The following is a 27,624-nucleotide window of genomic DNA, read 5'->3' as shown; positions in this document are numbered from 1 at the left end:
AGTCTAGCGCTACGATCTGTGGGCAGGTTAAGTGGCAAAGCAGTCAAGCGCTACAATCAGGTTTAAATGCAATTAATCTGCGCAGGTAAAATGCAATAAGTTGTGCAAGCAAGGCAGGAAGCACTTATCGGTCTGGCGGTAAGGGCAGCAGGGAGCAGCGTTGGGAGCGATAAGCTCATTCCATGACAAAAGTTTGTTGTTACACGGGAATTGACCCAATTTCTGAAAGCCGTAATCCCGTAGAGGCGCTGATAAGCTATCACTTAAGCATTCTGGGGTCCCTGGAGAGTTCCAAATGGGGGCACTGGAACAGTAATAAGGAATTTTAAACAATTTCCTCATCTGGAACCAGAGTTCACAGGCCGACTGTAACACCTTCAATTTAATCTTTTTGAAGTATTTCGGGTGTCCAAATTTAAAGAGGAGACCGCCCCCCCCCCCCTTGCGGAATGCTATGAGACATGGCCAAAAGATAAGGCGTGAAGCTGGAAGAGTCAAGAAGAAGAGATCTCATGGGGCATATCAGCAAGCAGACGATAAAAAATTATCGTCGCTTTTGCTTCCGTTTTCGGACGAAAAGCGGCGATAATTTTATCGCCTGATTAGCAAGTTCACGCTATCGCGCGAAACCTTGCCTTGTCGTCGTTTCCCTTAACTCCCATCTTTGCCTCTCTAATGAGATGCAAAGTGGGCGTTCCTTCCCAGGATAACGGGAGAAATGTCGCTAAGCGACATTTCTCCTATTATCAAGCCTCACGCAAAGCAGCATAGCGACAAGCAAAGTGGCGATAACCTCTGTTATCGCTACTTTCCTTACACCTGCTTTGAAACGGACTTAGCCATGATATCCTAAGGAAGGTGGGTATCATGGCTAAGTATGTGAGGCCATATCAGCAAGCTATCGCCAAAAGTTGTGTGATTAACGCTGGATTTCCAGTGATAATCGCATATTTGGCAGCTTGCGCTCTGAATTTTATCGCTTTGCAGATAAGCGTTACTAATAGCATGCTATCTCCGCGATAAAATTCAGAGTTGGCCGGCGATAATTATCCTCACGCTAAGAGCGCTGAGCGATAATTATCGCCAGCCCTTGCTGATATGCCCCCATGTTCTTAAAAAAAAACAACGCCCAACTATAAAACCCAAAATAAGGGCTGGCTATACCCCCCGCTTGTTTTCCACATCTCAGTTTCTTCCATGCAATCCTAATCCCTTTACTACCTCAGAGAAAATTATTAATATCAGACTGCAAGTGTTTTAAAGCAGCTGGACTGAATAAAAGGGGGATTGCATCGAAGATAAATGTCATTTTTGGCAGAACTGACATTTTAACTAAGTTAGATTGACCAAAAATGGTTAGTGGGAGGTTACGCCAAGATTTCAGTAAGGCTTTAATCTCCTTCCGTTTAAGCTCAAAATTAACCTGAGCCAACTCGCTAACATCCTGGGTTATTTGAACACCCAAGTATCTTATTCGGTGGTGTACCAAGGGCGAGCTAAATTGCCAGTTCCATGACATAATCTTGTTTTTTTGGGAATTCACTTGATAACCCGATATCTCCCCAAACTCAAACAGCATTTGCTCTAGCCTTGGCAAAATTGCGGGTGACTCCTTTGTAAAAATCATCAGGTCATCTGCATACAGGGCCAGTTTTTTTGACCACCCCCTGAATTCAAACGGAGTAAAAAGCTTTCTAGACCTAATTATATGTGCAAGTGGTTATATTTACAAATCAAAAAGAAGAGGGAAAAGGGGACAACCCTGCCTAGTACCTCGCTTTGAAGGAACATAATTGGTTAGGTTCCCATTAACTATAATCGTAGCCATTGGAGAGTTGTAGAACTTCCTAAGAGTTCTCGCAATATTTTCTCCTAAACCAAACGCATGTACCAACTGATGTAAACAAGACCAGTTGACCCGGTCAAAAGCTTTGGCTGCGTCAAATGCAAAGATCGTCAGTGGCATGTTATTAGTTGAGGCAATATCGATGGCACCAATTAGCTCATGGGTTAAATCATGCAAATGGCGCCCTCTAATGAACCTCTTTTGATCAGGATGAATTAGCTATGTTATTTAATCTTCCTGCTAAAATTTGCGCAAAGGTTTTATAATCGCAGTTAAGCAGGGAGATGCGTCTATAGGACTCACAGTTTTTTTATCTTTATTGGGTTTCAATATCAAAGTGATAGCTGCCTCATTCCAGGAACTAGGAATTGGGGAGTTATTTGTAAATATACTGTCAAAAAGTACCTCCATAATCGGGGCAAGTGTCTCGTTTAAGGCGATGTAAAACTCATTAGGGATTGCATCTAAACCTGCAGCACTTCCTCTCTTTAGATTTTTAATTGCAGCCCTGATGTCGGAAAGTGCGAACTTCCTATTAAGCTGTTGAGCCTGCTCTTCAGATAAAGATGGTAGGGAGATAATTATTAATTTGGGAGTCCGTGACAACTAGATCTTCCATATATAGATCCTTAAAAAAGCTTTCAAACGCTTTTTCAATCATGACCCTATCAGAATATACCTCTCCTGGTTCAATATTAATGATCTCTTTAATAAGATTTCTCGTTGAATTGACTCGCGATTTCCTGGCCAGAAGTTTCCCACTGCCTTCTCCATACTCATAATTAGCCAATTTACTAGCATCCCATCTTCTCTTAACGATACTATCTAAATAGTCTGCCAGATCCTGTCTTTTAGCCAACAGCTCAAAACTTTCTCCCCTCTGATCTACACTCATCCTGTTGGTTGATTGTGAAAGCGAGGTTCTATGAATTTCGGCTTCCAATAACTTCAATTTATCTTTGTTTGCCTTATTGAGACAGGCAGAGATGCCGATAACTCTGCCTCTAATGAAAGCCTTATAGGCGTCCCATATTATCTCTACCGGGGCAGAGTTATCGTTTGCCTCAAAGAAAAATAGGGTATCGATTTTTAACTGAGCAACCACTGACTCATCGTTGAGAATGGACCTATCAAACGTCCATCTTTTAGCTTCTAATTGGTGAGAGAATTTTAGAACCAACTGAACAGAAGAGTGGTCGGATAAATGTTCAGGTATATGAGAAATTGCCCCAGCTGATTCTACCAATCGATATTTATATTTTTTATTATGGAAGGTAAATTTAGAGGGGCCACTTATAGACTTATTTTTTATTCTCCAAATATCTATTAAATTTAGATCCGCCATCAGTGTTTTAATCAATGAGCCCATTTTCGAATTTAGTAACTTACCCACTTTTGATTTATCCAAAGATGGGTTTAGGAGAACATTAAAGTCTCCACCCATAATAATAGGGTAGGTTGAATCAAGTAGATGATTGTAAATTACTCTGAGTGAGGACTCATCATCGATGTTCGGCCCATAATAGCCCACCAAGGTCACCCAGTTATTTAGTATTTTTAAATCCGTTATAATACAACGCCCCTTATTGTCTACCTTATAGGACCCTAGAACCACATTTGCAGATTTTTTCCAAATAATAGCCACCCGCTTAGTACAAAAGGACTGTGTGGTGTGAAGTGACCCCTCTATCCAGCCTTGTTTAGCCTTAACCAGCTCCCATTCATCCGATAAGAGATGGGTCTCTTGTAGAATCATGACATCAAATTCAACTTGCCTTAAGTACTGAAATATTCTGCTTCTCCTACTTGGGACCCTTAAACCATTAATGTTCCAGGTACCAACTCTAATTTCACTTATTTGTGTCAACCCAGCCATCCTCAACTTTACTCGAACAAAATGCACATTGCAAGAAAACCTTTCCCAACTGATTAGCAACTTCTTTTAAAAAACTGTGTAAATGAGGACTTTTTCTTTTTTTTACCCTATTTTGCTCCTCACCCAGTGCATGATTAAATTTGTGAACTACCCATGTATCTCCAACCCCTCCTCCCCTGGGAACCCTGCTGTACCACATGGGGTTTGTTATAAATAACCCCTATGAGCTCATAACCCACCCGGCAACCTATACTTGTTCTGCCTTTTTCTACATAACCTTAACCTTGAGCCTTGATTTGATTGACAAAGATCTCTACCTCCTTGTTCCCCCACATTACTCTAAGTAGAGCAGGGAACCTCAGCTGTACTGTAGCGCCAAGTCATCTTAACGTTGGTATAAATTGCCCCAATTCCCATTACCTGTCCTGTGTGATTCTGGAGAGATCTGATCTTATCCGAAAGGCCCAATCCCCTTTTGTAAAAGTCCCGGCTTTTAGGGCTTCCGAAAGAACCCGTTCTTTTAGAGCATATGATTTCAAATTCACCAAAATTCTCCTGGGGTTTTTTCTATTTGGGTTCTTGGAGAAAGGGTCTCTGTGGATTCTCTGGATGTCAGCTTCTAGATCCTTAACCTCAAGGACTGGGATAAACTCTTTTCAAAAGGATTATAACATAGGTTTTAATATCCCCCCCTTCTGAACCCTCCGATATTCATGATTTTAATATTGTTGCGCCTAGCGTTATTCCCCCAAATTTCCAACTTTTCCAGCATGTCTTTTTCTCCCCTTTTTTAGGACTGAATTTCAGAACAGTTCATCTCCACTTGCTTATTTAGAGCATCAATTGAAGCCTCCATTACACATATTCTTTCAGTGATAGCCGACATTTTAACTTCTAATGACTCGCATGAATCTTGAATCTTAGCCTGATTCACCTCCGAGATAGTGAACTTGCTCCGAATATCCGAAGATAGGGAGTTTAGCAGTTGCACCAGATCAGACTGGTCAGAGGTAGTTGGTAAAACTGGCAAAACTGGAGGGGTTGGAGCTGTATTGGTATTTTCCAGAGCAGATATGGGATCTTGACTGCTTCCACTCAATGCCTCAAACCTGTTTCCCCGCAGGAACTGCAAACATTTCTCTTGTGCCCATGTTGTCCACGGCTGCCCCAGGTAACTTAATTGGGGCTGCTTCCCCGCTACCCCTACTTGTGATAGGGTCGGACTCCTCTAATGGCTGCAATGATGTTAAATACGTCTTTTCCTGTACCTTGAAAAAAGATCTTAAAGATGGTTTAATTTTGAGGTTTGAAAGGTCTTTTAGCTGATGCAAGAGCCGCGAAGGGATAGAATGCTGGTCTCTTTTTAGACTCTTGCCAGATGTTTTAATAGGATTTTTCGGAGGCAGGCTAATGCTTGAAGACCCTACTAAAGGCAGGCCGAGGGAGGTGACATGGGGATCCTCCAGGCAGACCGACTGGTTGTAGATTTTATTACGAGGGGTATATCTATTAGGATATTCCTGATTATTTGGCCCTTCCTCTATAACCACTTGGGGAAGCTGACCCTCCCGAACTTCCTGTGGGTTAGATAAGGTAGGCAAATGATGCTGCGATGAGGGCCTTTTATCTGTGGTCGCACATACGCTAGCCGAGTCAGTGGTAAGTGCTTGAGAGGGTATAACAGAGGATATTGTAGACAGAACACCTGATTTAGCTTTTTTTCCCGTCTTAGCTGGAGAGTTTAACGAGACGCTCACATTATTATCCCCCTTATTTAGTTTTTTTGATCGTTTGGCTCGTACGGGGGTCATATGTCGAGATAGGTGGTGACACCCCTTTGCACTCTTTGCCAAGATATCAGGGGGCAAGAAAGCTTGTATCAAATCTCTCCGATCTGAGAGGTGCTGTTTTTTAGAGTCTTCTTGATATGGGGAAGCAAAAAAACAGGTACTTCTACTACTAAAACCTGGATTTGGAATAACACCAGTGAAGCTGCCACTACTAGAGAGTGGATTCCTCTTACGTGAAATCGTACCTGGTATTACACGCAGAGATATCCTGGCGACTGCGCGCCTATCTGAGCGAATTCCAGCAGCAGCCTGCAAGAGTCTCCCCCCACCACAGGCGACCACAGGGCTTCCACACAGCCCCCACGGTTCTTGCTCCAGGTTTCTACCAAAGAACTCCAGCGACCGGGACTTGACACCACCTCCCTCAATGGGAGAGCGGCAAAACAGCAACCGAAAACAGCCGGAGACAACAGGACTCCGCCCTGCCCACAAACCGAGACCACAGACTAGAAACCGTCAGGCGCCCTCCCGAACCGCACCAAAGCCAACAACCAAAGGAAGCAAAGCCACAGTAGGTGAGGGCAGAAAGCGAGAAAGCGCGAGCCGAAAACCGGCCCCGTGAAACGCGGGGCTTTCCGGCAGTAAGAAGCCAGCCGCTCACGCCCTCGCACTCGCTAAGCCCCCGCCAGAACACAGCAGCGAGCCGCAAGCCGCACAGCGAGAAACGCGGCACCCCAACAGACGGCTCCAGAAGGGCACCCGCTCCTCCACAGGTATTTGGCTTTCTGAGAATATTACTTCGGGGGATCAGGCGGCATTAATTTAGGGCAAGGCTCCAGAGATCAAGTCATTCAGAGGAGCCGGGGGTAGACGAGCTCGCGGCATGACCTAGTCAGCCACCATGTTACCCGGCAACTGTAGTTGCTGACCCATTTTTGGGGTAGTTCTCGCTTAGAGCTCCATAACTTTTTTTCCAAATGTTGCATCAACATCAAATTAGCGTTTTTTTTCTAACATTCTCGGAATTCCAATGGTAACCAGGGTTTGTGGATTCCTCTGAGGGGACCGAGAAAATAGGCAAAATATATCAAAATTTGAAATTATTTTAAAATAAAATAGCGAAAAAGTGTTCCGGATGAAAGTCTTTGTTTTTTCCCTAAAATTGTCACCCACAAATGGTTTACTGTACTAAAGTCACCATCTTTTCTGCAGGAACATGCAGAGCTCAATCATAAAACCAGTTTTATTGACCACTGTTTTGGCATTTTTCTGAGAGGTAGCCTATTTTCTCTATTTTTTTGTGCACTCAACCTTCTTCCAGTTTGTTGTAGAAACTAGTGTGAAACCCATGGGTGATCCAGGAAAGCTATAGATTCCTGAAAAGCAGACAACATTCCAAACTCAGCAATGGGTCATATGTGCAGATCCCTAAAGGTTTTCCCAAGGAAAATAACTGTTGAAATAAAGAAATATTGAAACATAGCAAAAATAATGGGCATTTGTGAAAACATTTTTATCTGTAAAATTTTGTCACTATGGCCTATTTACAAAAGTGATATATCATTACGTCTGCTAGACTCTTTTGGTTGTGGTACTATATAGGATTTGTAGGCTTTCTGATATCCCACGGTACCCAGTGCCAAAAACTAAGCTGCACTGCACAAGGAATTTTTAATAGAGTACCGAGAATAGACCAATTCATATAGCGAAATATACAGAATGAAAAAATGGGTATCTAGGAAACCTAATAGGCACAAGATATGTAGTTTAGGAGCAGTGGTTATTTGTACTTCTCTGAACTTGTGGGTACCCATGCTAGCGTATAATTTAGAGGATATTTTTATAAATGTAATCTTTTTTTTACACTGGCTTACCATTGAGAGGGACGAAATGCAGCAAAATCCAGTTGGTAACAACAAATGCTCTACTATTCTACAAGCCCGATAAAAATGGTACCTCTCTTGAGTGGATAGGCCTAGTGCCTACGGCATAAAATGTGCGGAAACCAACTTGGACGCATTACATTTTTCCACTGAACTTTTTTTTACAATATGGGTAGCTCGAGATTTTGGAGCCTAATTCAGCCGGCACTTAGGGAAACCTAGCTAGGTTGTACATTTTTGAAAACTAGATACCTGGGCTGACTTGCATGGCTCTCACCATGTTGTTTTACCCAGCATCGCTTGCACACCTCAAATTTTGACTAACAAAACACCTTTTCCTCAAATTCCTATGATGTTACGTTCTGGAATCTGTGGGCAGCCAGAAACTCTGAAAGTTGTAGGATTACATGGCTGGCACAAATTTTCTACTACTCAGTGTTTCCCTCAGTCTCCCGATAAAAATGATACCTCCCTTATGTGAGTGGGCCAAATGCCTGCAACAGGGAACGTGTAGAGATTTTGCTTTTGGACCCACTTTGGTACCCCCTCAGTTTTTCATTTTAGACGTTTTTTGGCTGACTCTCCTTTGGGCACCCTCACAAGTAAGCTATTGTTTTTATCGGGAGACCAAGGGGAATGCTGGGTGATAGGAAATTTGTGTCAGCCCACTGATACCACAACCTTCCAACAAAACAATTTGAGGAAAATTAACTAGTTAGCTAAATTTGAGGTTTGCAGGGGATTCTGAGTAGAAAATCATTGAGGGAGCCATGCAAGTCACACCTCCCTAGACTCTCACGGGTGTCTAGTTTTCAGGGATGTCTGGGTTTGATATGTTTCCATAGCTGGTCGCCGAGCTCGGGACCAAAAACGGAGGTGCCCCCCACCCCCTGCAAAAACAAGTCTTTTTTTGATAGATAATTTTGAAGTCTCCACAATATGTTTTGGGTCATTCTCTTTCATGGGCACATGGTCCAACCTCACATGTGAGGTAGCATTTTTGTTCTGAGAACTAGGAAAAGGCTTGGTGGCAGGTAATTTCTGCCGACCCATTGATTCCACAATTTTCTCACACAGAAATGTGAGGAAAATCTTACTTTTTTGCTACATTTGAGATTTGCAAGGGATTCTGAGTAAGAAAACGTCGGGGGATCCACACAAAGCACACCTTCTTGAACTCCCCCACAAGTCTAGTTTTTAAAAATGTCTTGGTTTGGTAGGTTTCCCTAGATATTCGCCAAACCCTGGACCAAAAACACAGGTTCCTTCTTTGAAAAATGGCTTGTTTTGTAATAGATCATTTTGATGTCCCCACAATACGATTTGGACCCATCCCTGTCATAGGCACCCACACAAGTGAGGTAACATTTTTATTGAGAGACCTGGGGCAATGCAGGGTGGTAGGAAATTTGTATCAGCCCGGTGATTCCACAACTTCCCCATGCAAAAATGTGAGGAAAATTTGACTTTTTAGCTAAATTTGAGGATAGCAGAAGATTCTGGGTAAGAAAACATTGGCTGATCCACACCAGCTACACCTCCATGGACTCTCCGAGAAGTCTAAATTCCAGCAATGTTTGGGTTTGTAGGTTTCCATAGATGGCCGCCAAACTAGGGACCACAAATGCAGGTGCCAACCCTGCAAAACAAGGTTGTTTTGTGATTGAGCATTTTGATGCCTCCACAATATGTTTTGGACCCTTCCCCATCACTGGCACTTTGCACACCCATGCAAGTGAGGCACTGCTTTTCTCTGGAGACTTGGAGGAATGCTGGATGGTAGGAAATGTGTGGCTGCCTGCAGATTTCAGGACTTTTCCTCATAGAAATGTAAGAAAATGTGTTTTTTAGGCAAAGTTTGAGCTTTGCAGGGGGTTTGGGTAAAGGAAACCTGCTGAGAGCGACGTAAGTGATGCAACTCTGCACTCCCCTGGTTGTCTAGTTTTACAAAAATATGCAGGTTTGAGTAGGTGACAGCTGAGCGAGGGCACAGCATCCATAGTTACCAAAATGACAAAAAATCAATAAGTAAGGGGTTCTTACTAAGGGCCATCTTACCCCCACATATACAAATCTGGTAATAATTTGTGAAAGTAAATTCACCACTTACACTGATTGGTTTTAGCAGAAATGCTGGCTCCAAAGCACAAAAACTCCTCAAAGTATCTAAATATTGAAACCAAGCCTTTTGAAGTTAATGCATAAACCCATTTCAAAGCACCAACCGCTTTATATTCCATTCACACACCATTCACGCATCACGTTCAAGACTTTCATACCATCAGCCACCGGCCCAATCCAACATATCAGTGCACTCACATCAACATAATGCTGCCATACAAAGGCCCATCACAATGATACACCACAGGACAGAATCTGTTTGACTACATTTTGCCACGTGTCAAGTAGCCTCCTTCTTTTTTTAACATTAACAAACACATGCCTTGTGAACCTTTACTAATGGCTTCTATGACAGCCACATGAGGCTCAGGAAGACACGTCTTTCAAGTGCCTTTAGTGCACTCGCTGTGGTAAATCCAACTCCTGCCAGTTTGTGAATATAAGTTGAGGGTGTCCAAGTATGCCTTCCTCTGATAGCTTATTCCTCGAACTGAGAGAGCATATCTTGGAACTAAGGCAAACATACAGGTGAATACTGCCTAAGTTCACTAGGGTAATAAGCCAAACAAATGCCCTGTGGGACTCATTCACTGACATTTTTACTTTTGCTTCAAAAAGTGTGAATTCTCAATTACTTACTTGTATCATTAGCAATAATAAAGATGTGAAAACAATCATCATGTGCAATTTGTGTCCTGAAACCTTTTTCAATAACAATGGTTATGATATAAGTTACTAATTGAGTTTGCACACTTTCAAAACAAGTAGAAGCATTGGTGAATAAGTCCTGCAGGATATTTATTTGACTTATGACACTTGCTCTGGTTCTCATGGGCAATCAGGGTGGTCCTTGTGTTGTATACATAAGTTCCTTAAAAAGCACTTCACAATCTAGGTAACACCTTAAAATCTTGCCAAACAGGGTACTCCGTGACAATGTAGCTTACATTCCATCCACCATTATGTGCAGTCTGGTGACTATAATGTACTTATGAATTGACGAACAGAACACCAACCACATTCTGATGGCGGATAAAGGAGTTGAGAAGGCCATAAGCAACGCCAAGATTTCCTCTAGTAGAGGCACAATCATTCTGCAGCTGCTTGCCTAATGAAGTAGTGGCCTATGTAATGAAGGTATTGATGCACATCCATTGAAATGTTTACATAATGGCAGCTCTACCTCAGTCAATTTCCCAATAGTTCGCTTTTGGATGGTACAATGTAAAGCAATCAGAAAAACACAGGGCTGGGTTAGATGGGCGCTGTGGAGAGTAAAAATGAATATCTTGCCTCTTTCCATGCTTAGAGCAGAATTTACTTTTTATGTGTTGCAGGAATGTGATTAGCAAAGTGTCTCTCCTTCAGTCATGCCACATTCTCCAGAGCATATGAACTGGAAGCTGCTGCTTCTTTAGCAGTAACACTTTCAATGATGGACAACAGAAAGTCAAGTAAATACAAGAGTCATCCTTAGGCTGTCTTACGTTAAACAACATATGCATTGAATGTTGCCATCTTGATCAGCTGGGTAAACAGTTTCTTGTCACATGTTTTATGACTATCATTGTATGGCCGAAGAATCTCGTCGGTCTTATCCACTCCGCCCATGTACTTGTTGTAATCAAGTATAAAGGTGGGCTTGTGAACTTCAGCCATCTGGTCCAAAAACCATGACAGGAGAAGTGCTTTCATCATGAAGTGTAGTGAGCACATACACATCACGCCTATCCGAGGACTTGACGGCAAGCAGTTATTGGAACACAACGCAGTGTCATGGGATTTCTGAAGCTTCTTACAAATAAGCTCTTGAGGGAATCCTTTACGCCGACAATGAACTGCACCTCAGGCCACAGTGCCAGCTTTGTATATCTCACTGAACAGCTTTAGTACAGTATAGAAATTTGTCGACATAAAGGTTATAACCTTTGTGAAGGAGAGGCTAGACAAGTTCCCATATGGTCTTTCTTGTGACTCCTAGAATGGGAGGGCAACCTACAGGGTTTAGAGAGGAGTCCTTCCCTGTGCATACTCCTAAGCTGTACATAGAGCATTGAGCTCTCGCACAGCATGTACAGCTTGATGCTATAACAAGTTCTTTTGCTCGCAATGTGGTGCCTGAACAGCAGCCACCCTCTGTAAAGGATAAAGGACTCATTGATGGCCATATTCTTTCCAGGGGTATAAATCTCTGGAATCCTGGCAGACAAATGCTCCATGACAGGCTGAATTCTGACCAAACTGTCATGGACTGGATGATCCCAGGGCAGTGCAGCAGAATTGTCATTGAAATGCAGCATGCACTGCAATAGCAAAAAAGGATTCTGCTCTGTATGTTGGTAAGATGGGGTTACCCAAACCATGCAAGTAGACCAGTGGGACAGCAATATTAGTTTATGCACTACCACCTTTTTCAGCTTAGAGCCAAAAAATGTATTTAACTCCTCTATTTAATTGGGAGTCCACTTGTGTGCCCTAGAATGAGGCCCGAGAGTGCCTTCATGTTGCCTCAGAAATAGTTTGGCACACAAATGTGTTTGCTGCACAATTTGCTCAACGAAATCAACATCGAAAATGGGATGGATGTCGTCAATTGGTAAAAAATTATCCGTACTGTCTTTACATCCAGCATCACCAGTGAAAGGCAGAAGTTGGGGCTGAACTAAATTGGGGGGCTGCTAAGAGAGCACTCTGTCTATGTTTGCTGCCACATGTGCCTGCTCTCTGGGTTGGTCTAACCTACTACTGTTGTCCCGCTGCACAGACTGTGCCTGCGAAGGGACAACACGACTGTCAGTATCATGACCCTCAGACTCACTGGAAGATGAGTCATCGGATGGAACTACTGTGCCAACTGAAAAATCACTTCCAGATTCTGCTCCATTGTCCTCTCCTTCAAATGCTGTCCCAGTCTCTGGTCCTGCCTCAGAGCTGTCCTCCATAACCAGAGCTAGGGATTGAGCAGCAATCATCCACGAGACGCCATCTCTGTTATTGTCTAAAACAGTCCTTCTAAAATACTACCATACCTAGAGGCAGATAGGTTGTTGTGAAACAGTTGATGGGAGTGTGTGTGAATGATGTGTGCAACAGTAAATAATGACAAAGTTACCTTGCCTTGTCTTCTTTCTAAAATCAACAGGTTCTCCAAAGACACTAAAAAAGACCAGTTTAACTTTACCTTGTCACATACCCATCATCACAGCCTTTAGCACTGGTGGCACCCAGTGCGACAATCATTTTTGGCGACCCCCCCATGACCTCCTTGAATTCCCTCACTGCCACCCATGAAAAGAGCTGCTTATCTCATATATATATATATATATACAGGATTACCTCAAAGAACAGATCTACACTTTCTCCAGGCATGTTGACAACATACGAAGGCTATCTATGGAAGTAGATCAACACCCTTTAAACCCCATTCAGTTTTTACACCAATGTTACCAAGATATTCAATTGATATTTTCTCAGAATTAGTAATACAAGATCTGAAAAAATTTTCAACAGTAAATATCTTAATAATGGGACAATCCGTGTGACAAACAAATGATTAAATACCACAAGTTAATGGAAAAACTATGTATCAGGCAGGACATAGTCATCAGACAGTCAGACAAAGGCAGAAACATTGTCCTTTAGCCATTACACATGTATAAAACTGAGGCTTTGAGAAAACTGAATGATAACGAATGCTATTGTTTGTCCTCCAAACTGGAGATGGATGAAGTCAAAGCTAAATATAGTTTAGATTTGGCTAAATTGGAGAGGTTCAGGTTTGATCTACAAGGAAGAATAATCATTCCTCAAGGTAGAACATGCAAGAACACCTGTCCTATATACCTCATACCAAAAATCCACAAAGATATTGTTAATCTGCCTGGGAGGACAATTATATTGGCCATCAGTAGTTTGTCTGAGAACACATTCAAGTTTATTGATTTTTTCCTTCAAGATTATGTTCAAAATGTATCACCCTACATCCAAGATACTGGGGAGTTCCTGAAAAGGATTTATGACAAAAATTGGGAGGATTCATATTCATTTCACAGTGGAAGTACATCAATCTATATGAGCATTGCCCATTATAATGGGTTGAGGGCATTGGAATATATACTAGGCCATAGGCCACTTAATCATTTATAGCACACAAAAAGGATCTTATCAATGACTAAGTGGTGTCTATATACTAACTTTTTTCATTTTGACAGGTTGGTTTACAGGCAGATGAGAGGTACAGTGATCGGCACCTACTGCGCCCCCAGCTACGTGGATCTGCATATAGGCTGGTGGGAGGAGCAGGTTCTTAGAAACAGGTACGCAGTAGAATGGTCTGAAAATGTGGTTCTTTGGACCCGTTTTATTGATGATCTCTTTGTTATTTGGAAAGGGAGTGAGGAAACAGCAAGAATGTTTACTGATAGTCTCAATGATAAGGATCTCAATTTATCCTTTATCACCACCATGAGCAGAAGTGAGATACTCTTTTTGGATCTAACAGTTTACGTTAGTGGCGGCAAGATCCGAGCACGAACATATAAGAGCCCCACAGTGGGTAATTCTTTACTATATGCCCACAGCCTTCATCCGAATAGTCTTAAATTTAGGTTACCATAAGCAGAAAATCTTAGGATGGTGCGGAATTGCAGTGACAAGAGGGTACTTGAAGAAGTATAGGGAGATCTGAAGGCAAGATTCTTAAGTTGTGGGTATAGTTTGGATGGTGCCATAGAAAGGTTAATAGCAAAGAAAGTGAAGAAATGCTCTTTCAGAGAGGTACCATGTCAAAGTAAACAGGATACATGAAGAAATAGGCAAATGATCTGAGAATGATCACAGGCTACTGTAAAGAACATCTCAGTATACTTAAAATACTTTCTACTTATTGTCACCACATTAGCCGTGATCTCTTAATAGGCAATACATCAACTGCCACATCACTTTTTACTTTAAGACGAGCCAAGTCCATGAGACAAGAAGTGGTGGACAATAGTCCTGAAATTCAGACCACAGATTATTGGTTGAGAGTGAGTCCAGAGTTTAAGCATTGTCTCAGATGCAAGGCTTGCAAATTCGGTGTCAATACAAAAGAAGTGAAATCTCCATTATTCAACAAGAGATATCATATTAGAACAGCTCTGCACTGCAAGAGCGAATTTACAGTTTATATTCTTGAATGCACATGCCCAAAAATGTATATGGGAAGTACTATTTTGAAAGTGCATCAGAGAATTTTGGGGCTAAAGCTGTTCAGTGGCCCGCCGCTTCAAGGAGTTTCATGATGGATATTTGTCCAAGCTAACATATTTTGTCATTGATTCAGTTCCTCCTAACCCCAGAGGTGGAAACCGAGAGAAAGAATTGAGAAGATTAGAATCTAGATATATTTTGAATCTAGATAGCAAAATACCTGGAGGGTTACACACTGAAGAAGAAATTCATGTTCATTTGAAAATCTAGTCTTCCTTCTGTTCTCTTTGGTCAAGAAAATATCATTTACTATTTATTCAGGTGCAACAGTGTTTTTAGATACTAGAAGATACAATGGTATAGCTGCTGACTTTATAATCTTATGTGTCCCGGGAGGTGTTAAAAACAGTTTAAGATTAGGGATATGAGGATCTATGTTCACAAATACATTTGATGAATTATCCCACTGTGGCACAATTCCCCTCAGAATTCTCATTAGGCTTTGGGTTGAGCAAGGAGAGAAAGAGACATTGTTTTGTAAATATGATGAGTAGAAACAAGGTTGTTATCTATGTATTAACAAATGCTTGTTTGCAATAGATATGAATTTAGGGTAATTATTAACTACCTTGATTATTAAAATTCTCTGCAGTAAATTCTATATATTTTTATATATATATTTTTGTACATCTAAAACAGTCTTTTTATGAATGCATAGATATATTTAATCTGTTTTATTCATTCTACATTGCCTTTTTGCACATCTTCCCTGCCTTTTTGCACAACTTCCTTGACTCGACATTGAGAAGTGTAAAGCACACTGTGATAGTATTTTTTCTATGTTTATAATGACATCAGCATGTTGCGAGTACTAATGTTTGGCCGTAAAGTTGTTTGAGCCATTCTGAAAAAGGCTGGGGAGCCAGCCTAAATGCATTATAAGCAGCCACGCCAGAAAATAAATGATTTTTTCATTCCCCTGTGGAGTATCGGAGTTTGTTCAGGGATCTTTCAGAATGAACTAGTGCTGTTAGTGTTATGAGGAACTACATGCCTAAACTGCATGCCTTTTCAAACCTACCCCTCTCTGAAAGCCTGCATTACTGCTGAGACTGAAGGCTTATCTGTAAGGTCAGACTGAGTGATTCAATGGTGTCTTAAAAAATGCAAGGAGTTACTAGGATGAAATTTGCACGCTGAGTGCTTTAAGTGCTGGAGGCAAAAAGTAGCCAAGATTTTGGAATTAAATCCTTTCGCTGTTGGGTGCAGGGCTCCGTCAATATGACAGAGCCTTGTACCAAACAGTTTTCTATTTTTATTTTCAAATAGAAGATCAAACAGAGAATGCCCCCCTCGCCATGGGAGTGATCTCCCATTGCAAGGAGGACATTATGTTTTTTTACTAGAGTTTGCCTGTCAGTGATGGAGAGTAAAAAACACAGCTATTTGTCCACCCATCCTAATTGAGTGGATGGGCATATAACCAGTTCTCTGACGGCTCTTACTCCATTGGCCATCTGATATGTTTGACCACTGTGGTAATTAGTGCCATGGCCAAACTTAAGTACACACGCATCTAAATCCAGTGTGCAGACCACTGTGTTGGTGGGGAGGGAACTCTGTTGCCGTTGCAACAGTTTCCTTCCTGCCAACATATAAGTTCAACCGTAAGTGTTCCTTTTGAAATTCGGACTTCGGGAAAACAAGATTTTATTTGTGAATTAGTTGATGTAAAGGCATGGCTGTTTGTTAACCTAGGGGTGACTACCTTGAGTTTAGTATATGGATTCACCGATGGGTTGAAGTCTTGTTGTTTGTTTTGGTGCTGGGAGGCTCTTTGGGTAGCCATGCACTCTGCAAATTGCCTAGAATAAAATAGAATTATCCTCATTTTATACAGAGTCATTTGGTGCTTTCTGTCTCAAATGTGCTTGTGTGGGTCTTGAAACTCGAATGGGGTCAGTCTCTCTTGTTACTTGCTCCATTACAACAGGACTTATAATCAAGCCCATGCAAAGTGGGGATCCTAGAAAAGGAAAGTTCTGCCTGAACTAACGTATATCACCAAGGGAAAGTCTATGGGCCTTATTTAGGGTTATCCAGACACATGTAGAGTAGGGTGGACAGTCATGATTCCAACAGTGGAACTCCTGATGACTCTGTCGGGGAGACGCTTCGTGAAGCTTGTTTGTTGCCTCATTGCCGCCAGCACAGTCAGAGGGACTCAGGCTCCCAGGTACCAGCAGGGCAAAACACCGACCAGCGGCCCCTCCCCCTATCAGTGGGGGCTTCATCAGCAGCTCGCGCCTCCCGCTTCGTGGGAGACGTTTCGTGAAGCTTGTTTGTTGCCTCATTGCCACCAGCACAGTCAGAGGGACTCAGGCTCCCAGGTACCAGCGGGGCAAAACACCGACCAGCATCCCCTCCCCCTATCAGCGGGGGCTTCATCAGCAGCTCACGCCTCCCGCTTTGCGGGAGACGCTTCGTGAAGCTTGTTTGTTGCCTCATTGCCGCCAGCACAGTCAGAGGGACTTAGGCTCCCAGGTACCAGCGGGGCAAAACACCGACCAGCGGCCACTCCCCCTACCATCAGAGTGTACTTAGTGAGAGAGGATTCCCGCCACGCGGGAAGCACGCGGGTGGCGCCGGACAAAGGGCGGGCCCTCTTAGGCCCCTCAGAGGCCTGAGGAGGCTGGGCTGGGACAATCCCTTTTTTGCATGTGGTTACAGAGTGGCCATTCGACTTGCAAGGGTGGTGCGTGACTTTTTATCTCATTCTGTGATTCATACCTTGCTCGTGTCTGTGAGGGGGAGGCTTTATTAGTTACATTCAACCCATTATTATGGCTAAAGTGAATACCAAAATAGGTATGAGGGCGGTGGGTATGGGGACTCTCGATGGGTATTTGAAACAGGTAGTATCGGTTGTTGTAAAGGAAATCAAATTAGTTGAGCGGAGATTGTCCTTGGACCCAATTAGGCAAATAGTCTCTCTATCTTTACCTGTAGTGGAACTTGCCGATCAGCACCCTCACATGATCTCAAATGGGTCAGTTGCAGTAGACAATCTTACGATTTCTCCCGCCCCCCTACCTGTAACTAGTGTAGCCCCTTTTCCCGTGGCTACATGCACCAGGCAGCTGAGGGCCAGACCGGATATGATAACTAACCATAGTAAAACTGTTTCAGGGAAAAGGAAGGCTAAGAATACCCCAGGTGGTAGTCGGAAACAGGCAAAACAGCCGAGAAATAGCAATTCTGCATCTGGGTTGGATCTAAATGGAGCTAAAGATCCTCATCTAGACAATGAGGATATGGGGGTGGGAAGAAATGATTGTATTAACTTAGATTTTGAGAATAGTAGTGGAGGAATTATGTCAGATTTTATTAAGATTTTGGACGCACATCTTAGGTCATTTACTTTGCCCTTAATGGCTAACCTGGAACGAATAGAGGACCGACTTAATGCAATTGAAAAGCATCTTAACACTAAAGCTTTAAAGACAGGGCCAAGTACATCGGCAGCTCACTCATTAAGCGTAGTTACAGCTTCAGTTAATAACTTGTTGGATTCTATAATCACCCCACTCCATCAACCGGTACCCCTAGTGACTTCCCAGGGCATAGGACCAAGTACTCCACCTCTAGTCCCAAAAGTCACTGGAGTAACTCAGGGAGAGGAACGGGGTCCTCAGAGTACAGTGGGGAGATTTAGTCCCCCGACACAGCCCGCTAAGAGAGAATTGTCGTTACATCTACCAGCAGAGGCAATGCCCTATACAATAATCCCTGCTAATGTTCCCAAACTGGAGGGCGGTAAAAATGAACATTGGACTTCATTAAAAAATAAGGCCCTCCATTATCTGTCCAATAAAACAGTTTTGGGACAACATTTGGATAACAATTTTATGATGATTAGAAGGGTGCCGTGGGTGGGTAAGATAAAGAAAAGCTTAGAAGGCGACTGTGTCGTCATAAGCTTTAGATCCCCCAGGCTGGTCGACAACATATTGAGGCAGGCTGGGTCAGTTAGAATTCAAAATGAGTATGTAAACATACTCCCTCTGGGGTTCTTTTATCCCCCACTTCACATTAGGCCAGTGTCTAGCGACCTTTCTAAAGGGAGAGGTCCTTATGAATTCACTGTTCCAGTCTTTAATAGATTTGATACTCTTTCTAATCTAGGAGAAAACGAGTGACTGGGGATCCAAGAAGATACTATTATCCCTGTCACCTCGGTTAGCTACACTGGTAAGAAATGCCCCCTTTGTAGATGGGTGTGATCAAAGGGGTACACCCATAAAGCTGGTAACTTGGAATATAGCTGGTCTGAAAAATAAAATAGATGACCCAGTATGGAGAGAATTTATTGGTCTGGGTGATATTATAGGACTACAAGAAACCTGGGATACAGGGAATACCCTGACTTTGGATGGTTATTCGAGTTATTTTATCCCGGCGGTTCCATCTAATATGGGGAGGGCAAAGGGTGGCCTGGATACTTTAATCTCAGCTACTATTCCCGGCACCCATATTCAACTACATACGGGATCACGTAACTGCTTAGCAGTCCAAATTTCTTTGAGTGGGGTGGGAGATATCCTAATTATTAATTTTTATAATTCATATGATAGAATCACCACGACTGATCACCTGGCCATGTTAAATCTTTTTTTGGCAGATTACAAGGAGGTCAATAAAAATCAATGTTTTATTATAGTTATGGGAGATTTTAACATCCATGGTTGTCCGGATAAATGTTTGTCATTAGATCTATTAGGTCCGGTAGAGCAAGGGGAGACTCATTTTGAACATTCTGCACAGGGAGATCTCCTTGAAATAATTTTGCCGGATAATGGTCTGATGCTTCCATCCACGTTGGGTGAGGAGATACCTACCTTTAAAGGGAATGGTAGTCACTCAGTTATTGACTATATTTTTATTAGTTTAGCACTGGGGGATAGGATTCATGGATATTCGCTGGTTTGGTCACACTTTAGTGACCATAATCCAGTGGCCCTCAGAGTTTCGGACCTGATCATAAAGCCTGCAATAGCTCAAAATAGAATGGACAAATCTGATATCTGTCCAACAGATCGTAGGATTAGATGGAGTAGAGTCATACCGGGAGACTTTCATACCAACTTAATAAGGAAGGTAGGATCTGAGCTGGACACGTGTTTGAATTTGGAAGCAGGGAGCGAGGAGGTTTTAGAGGCTTACTCAATAATTGGTACCCAGGTCTCAGCAGACCTCAGACAGACAGGGAAAGTTAAGGATCCTGCCGAGATGGGGTGGTTTGATCAAAATTGTTCGTCAGCCAATAAAAAGTTGAAGGCCGCCCTGAATTGTAAGCCAGTGAATAGGGCTACTGTGGCCTTGTTAAGGAAAAGTTATAATAAAGCTCTGGAAACTAGAAGACAGAAGATTCGGGAGGATGCCTGGGAAGAATTATCCTCCGTGGATGTGTTTAGGAACAGCGCCAAATTTTGGGCTGTCGTGAACAAACCCTTTTTCCATGACCCTTGTAATAACCAATTAGACTGTGGTATTCAGGAACAGTTGTGGTGTTCTCATTTCAAGTCAGTCTATGAAGGGGAATATAGTGGGGAGGTGAATATGCCTACCCCTATCTTCGATCCCTATACTTTAACGGTTACCAAGATTGAGGTGGCAGACGCTATCGGGAAGATGACGAGCAATAAGGCTCCAGGTCCCGATGGAGTGCCAGCAGACCTCTTTAAATCAGATCTCAAGACCTGGTCCACAGTTTTAACAAATGTTTTTAACAGGGTGTGTACTGCAGGTATTCCGGACACTTGGTCTGAATCTGTTATCGTACCCATTTTTAAGAAAGGCAATAGAGAGGATCCCAGTTGTTATTGCCCTATCTCTCTTATTGACTCTGCGGTGAAGGTATTGGGACGAGTGGTTTTAGGTAAAATAACAGCTTGGTTGGAGGATACTGATACCCTTTCATGCCTGCAATATGGGTTTAGGAAGGGACGAGGCACTATAGATCAAAGCCTCAACCTTTACCTACTAATTGGAAAATACACCATTGCCAAAAGGGGCACGCTATATTTAGCCTTTATGGACCTTTCCTCTGCTTTTGACCGAGTGAATAGGCCCAAACTTTGGGAATGGCTCCTTAAGCTTGGCATTGATAAAAACATTGTGTATTTTCTTGCTGATTTACACAGGGACCTTACCGCCACAGTTAGATATGACCGTTTTGGTAACTGTACGGGCAAGATTGGGATCACCAATGGGGTTAGGCAGGGGTGTATTTTAGCCCCCCTACTTTTCACCCTTTATATTAATGACCTGGGTGCTGCTCTAACAGAGGCGTGTAAGGATATTCCAAGGGCGGGCAAGTATTCCATTCCGGCATTATTGTCTGCAGACGACGCCGCCTTAATAGCACGCACAGCAGTGGGGCTGCAATGTCTTTTAAACCTATTTGCCAATTTTATGAAAGCACTGGATTTAAGTGTGAACTTTTTAAAATCGCACGTAATTATTGTGGGCAGTAAGCCCAAAAGACTCAAGACTATGCACTGTGAAGGGAATGTTCTATCTAGGGTTACAAGATTTCTATATCTGGGGGTTATTTTTGATGATAAGTCCACCTGGTTGCCTCAATTAGTTGCTAAACGTAATGCCTTTGCTAGGTCTATTTTGGCTGTTTTGGACTTTGCGCGTAAACTAGGGGGTGAAGCCTTTACAGGCTGTGTTGAAAATTTATGACGCTAAATGTACCTCAATATATGTACGGAGCTGATCTGTGGGGGTTTAAAAATGTAAAGGTGTTGCAGGTGGCAGAGGATAAGTTTTTTAAATCTATCTTATCCGTTCCCCAGTCAACCTCTGGATATATTGTTCACCAAGAGTGCGGGATAGAATATCTAACAGACCGCATAGCCCTAGCCCCGCTATTGAAATGGATCTCAATATGGTTAAACACTGAATTAGAGCTGAATCATGAGATCCTCGGGGATTGTTTATCCCTTGAGTACGGTAATACCATCCCCTGGTTGAACTATGTTAAAAAACTAACTATAGAAATGGGTCGTCCTGAATTGTTTGATCACCCAAATAATTTATCAAAGGGGGATGTGAAATGGGTGAAAGACACACACAAGCAGCTGGTAAATCTAGCAAGAGAAGAAAAGGAACTATATAAACCAACAGTAAGGGCTCACCAGTTGTTGATTACTTCTGGTGGCATAGAACCCTACTTGGGAATTGTTAACAATATGAATCATCGTTACTTACTAACTAAGTTTGGATTGAACAAATTCCACCTTCTTCTTACCGAACACCCAGGGTGGACGAAGGAGATGGATTCGGAGATTTGTTCTTGTGATAGATTCTCTATCAAAGACACTGTGCACTTTATCTTCTTTTGTAAACATTTGTGCCCCATTCGTAAAAAAAGTTCATTATCCCTCTTATTAAAGATAAAGGTTTTAGTCAAGTTAAACCTGCTCTTTTGTATCTTCAGCTGTTGGGTACTACTTGGGAGATATTTAATATAGGGCATTTTTGGGCAAAAGCAATGAGATTGAGGAAAAAGATTACTTGGCTATAGTGTATAGAATGGGAAATTCATGAATTATGACCAAGTGTTTTGTTTCTATTTTTAATGTGTTTGTATTGTCCTTTTTTAATGATATTTATAATGTATGTTTTTATATATATATGTCATTGTATTGTATGGTTTGTAAAAATATTTGCACAATCGTTTTGTCACATTTAAAATAGTGGTCTTGACTTTGATGTACTATGTATTTTACTTTTATGGTTTTTGTTATGAACCGAATAAAGTATCTTTTGACTGACTGACTGACTCTGTCAGAGGATATCCTACACTGATGACAAATTAGAGTTTTAGAAATTGGTGTAAGTACATCAAACAGTCCACCCTACTAATAGCAGATGCTTTGATGCATTACTTCCTGTTTGGGACTGCCAGAGAAAGCCTGGTGGTATAAAGAAGAAAATACAATTATTATCTCTATACCCTTCTAGAAAACTCCCATGGTTGCAGTGTCATTACTATTTTGGTTTTCAAAAACAAACTGCCATTCTGAAAAAGAAAATACATTTCTGAGTGGCCGCATGAAACATGGGAGCTACTGAACAAACTTTCAGTGCCTTCAAAGTAATCGCTCCTTTGAAAGGAAAGGGATCTTTGCAGGACCCGTGGAGATCTCTACACATGGTGGCCAGTAGACCAGCGTGGATAGCAGAAGTCATGGCCTCCTTTTTTTTTTTTTTACAGAGTTTTATATAGCACAAACTTGACCCGGTATCGGGTATCAGAGCGCTATACATAGCACCAGTTGAGTTACATGAGGACACATTTATTTTTGTTAGGCACGGGGAGATTAAGTGATTTGCCCAGAATCATAGGATGTTCAGCTTCATTACCCAGATTCGAACCCTGTTCCCCAGATTAGGGGTCGACTGCCCTAGCCATTAGGCCAACTCCTCTCCCCACCTCTGCCATCTTGATGTAGGATGAGCTGTCCGTCAAACTCAAATCATGCCCTTTGTCTCAAATCACTTTTATCAGAAAAACGGACCAACAATTTCTATTTCCACAGATAGTGTGCAACAAGAAAAGACTTTTCAGCAAAGATTTGTTTCATAAAGATAGAAAAGGAATTCAAAAGATTGTTTTCTAATTTCACAGGTAGAATGTATCTTAATGTGTAAGACATTTTCTTGCTGCTGGGGAAGCATTCAAACTCTTTGCTCTACATTCCCCATCCCTGCAGGTAACAGCGGTAGGGCGGTGGGGCCGGGTGAGAGGGGATTTCTAGGGATGATGCAGAGGGAAAATTAATTATTTATTTCATTTTCCCTCAGCATCGTTCCTCAAAATCCCCTCTCACCCGGCCCCACCTCTGATTCCCGCACGGACCGGGGCAGTTTTTCTAACTTTCAAATATTTAGGCCAGCAATAGAAATAAAAAAATCTGTTCTAATGAATTAGTGCTCTTCCACCAGAAACCATTTTCTAAAAGGAGGTGATGTTAGACTGCGTCTATATACCTGACATTCCTCAGCGATGGAAAGCGCTTTAAGGCGACTTCCGTTGGGATCTAGGTAAATTAAAACAACCTACAAAATACAGTGCAAAAATGTAATATAATAATGAAGTATAATACATTTTCAAATCTCCTAACTGCTTCATATATGAGCAGTTTGTCCAATAAATGCTCAATTTGTTTGGTGCCCGAGCCCTTACTCGCTAATGGTTGGCCGGCTTCCCCTAATCCAAGTAGACATTTCTGCCTCCCGATCAGGCTGAATACAGCGAGGAGAAAATCAGAATGGTGGCATTTCTGAGGAATAGTTACTTCAAACTTTACTCATAAGTTTGAGGTTCTTCACAAATACTTTGCATCATATTCCTCAGAATATAAAGGGTGGGGGTTCATCATATTGCATGTGATATAGCATGACAAAATATTACATCCACTATAATGATTGCCCTATAACGTCAAGATAAGTAGATATAGGGGCATATTCTCAAGCCCCTATCACCACGGGAATGTCACTTTTTCTGCCGTTCCCGTGGCGATAGGATAGGCGCCTTATTCTCAAGGCAGCGGTAACCCACTTAACATGGCTTTAAGCCACATTAAGTGGCTTAATGCTTCCTTGAGAATAAGGCCCCTTTGACTATAAATTTAGCGTGAAAGGGGCGTGCAGTGGGTGTTGCGATGGGCGTTCCACTGCAACACCCATTGGGATCGACGCTGCCACCTATTATCAAGGGTGGCCATAATAGGTGGCAGCGCCAAACTTAAGACCAGGAAAATCCTGGTCTTAAGTTGGCGAAACGAGGAGAAATGCTTTATTTCTCCTCGTTTTTGTTTTTTCCATGTATGCAGCCTTGAGCAGCACACATGGAAAAATCAAAATGCCATGGTTTGTTCATGTACAGGAAGGTGTCCCTTCCTGTGTATGAACAAACCTTTGCAAAAATGCCATTTTTGTAACTTTAATGTGTGCTGCACGAATCTGCACACATAAAAGTTACAAAATTGTATTTTAGGATTGTTTATGTGCAGGAAGGGGCACCTTCCTGTACATAAACAACCCTCCCCTGCACACAGACACCCTTGCACTTTGGTGCAAGGATGTCTGCATTGGCGTTAAGTCGTGAGATTTATCGCCATCTCAGAGGGAAACACCAGGCTGCACCACATTCTTGAGAATAGGGTGCAGCCTAGCATTTCCGAAGTGGGGGTGAGAGGCGTGCCGTTAAGCCGAGGAGGCTAACGTCTCTCACCGCCACTTCCTTGAGAATATCCCCCATAAAGTTAAGAGCAGTAATTATTTACTTGCCTTAATGATTTATTGGCTGGCCATATATTGAGTTGATGTGATATTTTTAAAGCTATTTTTGGTGATCGCAATAGAATGACATAAATCTAGGAAATGCCTTTTCAGGCTGGAAAGAAGAAGCGTAGGCATAGGAAAATGATTTATCCATGGAAAAAAAAAATCATGCATGGAACAAAAGGCTCAAAGTAAAACATGCGCGCGCTCTCCACATTAGTGCCATGTCTCCTGCAACCGATTTTCCGCCTTTTACGCTTACAGTACTATAAATTTGAATGGAAATTTGTTTTAATGCGTTTTGGTCACGACTTCAGTTTGTGAATTTGCAAAAAAGGAAAAATCTAGCAAATCGAAAACTTCAGTATACTATGCATACAACTATTCATATGTTATCATTTTTTTGGCTTAATTCTTCATTATGCTGACAAAACATCAAAATGATGTCATAAATAGTGTGAACATACATAAAGTCCTGACCTGGAAGGCCCCTTGCTGAAATTAGCTGACCCGATAGTTGCATGAGCTTTAAGATGCTATATGCGTATAAAAGCACGCTGGGTTGTAGCTGCAGTGCTTTATTAATTTCTTATCTCCTGTCACCGGAAATTTGAATTGAATGTCTGTCCATCCCGTGTGCCAAGTCATGTGGAAAGTAATTATGGAATATCTCCTTCCCTACCTTTATCTCTTTTCTCTATAATTCCCACAATCGTTCTTTAGACTGATCTTTATCCCCTTAATACAATATTTATTTACTTTGTAGTGGAAAGCTTTGAATAATAAATGATTTTATGGTTTTATTTTCTGCACTGAGAATAACAGAACAATTATTCTAATAAAAACTCCTAGCACTCCAGCAATGCATCCAGGAAAAGAGTCCATTCATCATGTTAAAACGAGTCACGGACTATCATCATTCTGTGTAATGAGGTGGCCAGAGATGCACAGCAACTGTAGTTCAGGAAGGCTTTGATCTAAACTTGGCTCGTCCTAATGGCCCTAATTTTTATTTTTGACCCAGTGGCACTTTGTATGATTCGGGATGCAAACTGGGCACTCGGGAAATACCAAATTTGTATGGTATTATATTTACTGGGAGCATACATTGATCCCAGTTTCCATTTAAGTACCACATAATGGGAATTACATACTAGACCCCAGTAAAGTGTGCCCGGTGTGCCCAGGGCCTGTAAATCAAATGCTACTAGTGGGCTTGATGCACCGATTGTGCCACCCACGTGAGTAGCCCTGCAAACATGTCTCAGACCGGCGAATGCAGTGTTTGTGTGTGCAGTTATAAACTGCTATTTCGACCTGGCAAGCACACCTTCTTGCAGGCCTAGACCTTCCCTTCTACTACATGTAAGTCGCCACTAAGGTAGGCCCAAGGCCGTCCCATGGGAAGGGTGCGGTGTATTTAAAAGGTAAGACATGTGCTGTTGTGTTTTACATGTCCTAATAGTGAAATACTGATAATTTCCTTTTTCAATATTGCAAGGTCTATCTCTCCCATCGGGTAACATGGGCACTGCCTTGAAATATCTTTTCAGTGTAATTTCCCAGTGGGAGCAGATGGAGATTTGGAGTTTGGGGTCTCTGAACTCACAATTTAAAAATACATCTTTTGGTGAAGTTGATTTCTATATTGCATGTTTGAGAATAACACTTTTAGAAATTGAGGGTTTTCTTTCTTAACCATTCTGTGCCTGGCTGTAGAATACATGTCTGGGTTGGCTGATGGTTGGGCTCTTGTGCAATCACTCTAGACAGTCACACAAAAGGAGCTGAGGTGTGGCTTGCATATCCTAAAGGCACATCACCAGGCTGATTGGCCTTCCTTAGCTAGAGTGGTGTGAAGAGTTGTCCCTGACACCTGAATAGGGCTGTGCCTGTCCTCACAAAAAGCGGTCTCCACACCCCTGTAGTGTGTCTGGTGCCATTCTGCCTCTAGGAATAGCTAGTTGCTATAGGAGGAACTGATACTCTGCCTGCTGCTTTGTTATGCTGGCCTACTGCTTGCTGATTCTGTCCTGAGAGTGAAAGGACTGGACTTTGCTGTCGACATTCTGCTTCCAAGGTTCTCCAAGGGCTTGTGCGTGCTTGCCTCTTCTTAAGAAGTCTCAGGGCCATCAAAGACTTTATCTACCAGTACCTGAGCTCGTCTGCTGAGAGTCCTGACTTGCCAAGGGGTGCCAAATCCAGTTTCTTGGCCCTTGGCAGTGTAACCTGGTGATCTTAAAGAGAAAATCCACTTATTTACTCCCAGTACTTTGTTTTTGAGATGCATCACTATAAAAGATCAAAGCATCAACGCTGCTTGCACCGACTCGTGGTTCCCGCTGGAAGCCACAAGCATGGCTTTTACCACAGGCCCCAGCTTGCCATCGCAGTGCATCAGAAAAATCACAGTAGCGTGAGTCCCGAGCAACGAGTCACAGATGTTCTGGTACCCGCTCTGACTTCGATGCAGTACCTGCTTGCGGCTGAAGAACCAACTGCGTGCCTGGCTCGCAGCTGCAAAATTGATGCAGCACCTACATCGCTGCTGCTGCATCA

Source organism: Triturus cristatus, chromosome 1_2, assembly GCF_964204655.1.
Source record: "Triturus cristatus chromosome 1_2, aTriCri1.1, whole genome shotgun sequence".
Classification (NCBI taxonomy): domain Eukaryota; kingdom Metazoa; phylum Chordata; class Amphibia; order Caudata; family Salamandridae; genus Triturus; species Triturus cristatus.
The sequence above is the reverse complement of the archived record's forward strand: the minus strand, read 5'-3'. Positions refer to the sequence as shown.